This window comes from Coturnix japonica, chromosome Z (genome assembly GCF_054131305.1).
Source record: "Coturnix japonica strain WE chromosome Z, WE-NBRP24, whole genome shotgun sequence".
NCBI classification, from domain to species: Eukaryota; Metazoa; Chordata; class Aves; order Galliformes; family Phasianidae; genus Coturnix; species Coturnix japonica.
The window spans coordinates 29,075,042-29,076,990 of record NC_140702.1 but is presented as its reverse complement, the minus strand read 5'-3'; the positions used below and the strand labels follow the sequence as shown (position 1 = coordinate 29,076,990).

Genomic DNA, 1,949 nt, shown 5'->3' with positions numbered 1-1,949 from the left:
GGGGAGGTTTGGAAGAGCAAGGGGTTGGAGAACTAAAGGGAAATCGTTATCTACATAAAGCTGCTGAGCTGGGATTCCCATGGGCTTTATTTCAGTTATGTCTCAGTCCTCCTATTTCATTCCCTCTTTGTTTAAAGATTTGATGAAAAAGCAGTGTAAAATGAAAAGCCAATCATTTTGTAAGAAATTTGTCATCTAGAGCACAATGGCATGGGTGGAGTGTTAACCAGTGCATTGTGGAAAGGGCAAGATATCTGCTAACAAGTATTACTGATTGCACACTGACTGCATTTTCAGAGGTGAGCCTCACTAATAAGGTCTCTTATAGGTGAGCATGCTTCCTTCAGTATTGCAGAAAAGAGGTAGACGAGGCTGAGATATTCATCTTCCTTCTGCTAAAGCATAACCTAGATGTCTTGGAATGATTTTAGGAGACTTTTTATTCAGAGTTCCCCCCACTATCCCTATACTACTGTTTCAGGGGAAATGTAAATCAGGGTTGTAATCTGTCCTTAGTTTAGGAGCATTTTAGCCACTTCTGTGTCCTGACCTAAATCTCACCTCAATGCTTTCCTCACAGTCCCCTCGGTCACGCAGTCACAAAGCAACTCCCTGGTTCTGCTTCCGTGGTCTGGTTTTCTATTAATGAAGGTGTATGCTGCTGTGCCAAATTGCTGGGCTCTGACTAAAAAAAATATGTTTAGTGGAGATTAGCTCTCCGCTAGTGCAGCTATCTGCTTGTAGCTGCCTTGTGTTTGGGCTGCCTGCACTACCCATTCTGAAGCCTCACCTAATTGTGCTGTGTGATAAGCCCTTCGCATGCATGATTTGAGCAAAATGACAAAATGCATCCAGGGTGGAGAAGAAAAAGAAGGTGAGATGTATATCCCCAGTGTTACCCAGTCTGCTTTGATACTGGACACCTCCAATGAGCCAAGTATGGCAGCTCTCCCTCCCTCATTCAAGACAACTGACAGCTGGCTGGCTGAACAGCCGGTGTACCGCTCATTAACATTGACAAGGCAAGGCTGTGACATCTTACTGCCAGCAAAAACAACACAGGCAGGTCTCCCAGTGGGACAAAAATGCAAAGTGACTGCTCAGCTCCTACCTTCTGCTTTGGAAGGTGTTTAGATAGAAAGATACATGGAGATCAAAGAAAGAAAGCAAGGAGCTCAGAGTCTGCTGCTGTAGTAACAGGTGTTAATTCTGCTCTCTTCTTGGTGTTACTCTTCTGGTGCCACTGTGAATTTCCAATGTCCCTCTCTGCCTGCCTGGAGCACACCTTCGACGCTGATGTGCTGTTCTCACTGCTTTCTCCATTAGCCTCCAGAGAGAGATGAGACAACTGCCTTTTCCTGCTGTTTCATCATCATGTGCTGACAAAAATGATCTCATAACAGATCTGGAAGGAGGGAGCCAGAAGGACAGTTTTCACCAGGTCGTGTCTAGATGAAAAACTCTGGGTTATGCTACATCTGCACGCTGCAGAAACATGAAAATAAAAGTATCCAAAAATTCCTGCATGTAAGAGGAACTCTTGCAGGAGTTGCCATGTTGCTCTGCCGTGTGCTGTCTGGTGTTTCTCACCCAAGGACACAGATCACTTTGTGGTGAGGTGAAAGATAACCTTGTTCTTTGCTTTAGCAAGGGAGCTCTCTGAAGAACTCAAGCCTTGACCCTCTGAGTCTAGTGCTAATGGGGTGTTAGTTTTAAAATGCATTAAATATGTGAAAAGCCTAAACTCCAGAGGGTATATCAGCCACAATGTCCCTTCATCTGGAATCCTTTCGTCTTTGGTGTGCCTCAGCAAAATTACTGATTTTAAAAGACACAAAGAAGCAGGAAATAGCACAGTGGATGGAAATCATATTCTACCTAGAGAAGAAGGGGATCAGTGTAAGGGCCTAAGTAATGGTGCTGTTAGCAGTATGTGTATGTATTTGTCC

At 44.3% G+C, this 1,949-nt stretch overlaps 1 long non-coding RNA gene across 1 annotated transcript; it reads left to right on the top strand.

The window, feature by feature from the left end:
* The first annotated feature begins 630 nt into the window (after positions 1 to 630).
* On the top strand, positions 631 to 1,560 carry LOC107306397 (uncharacterized). The gene is made up of 2 exons (XR_001552107.3): positions 631 to 874; positions 1,327 to 1,560. It is a non-coding gene; the product is annotated as an uncharacterized LOC107306397 (long non-coding RNA).
* Positions 1,561 to 1,949: the final 389 nt, after the last annotated feature.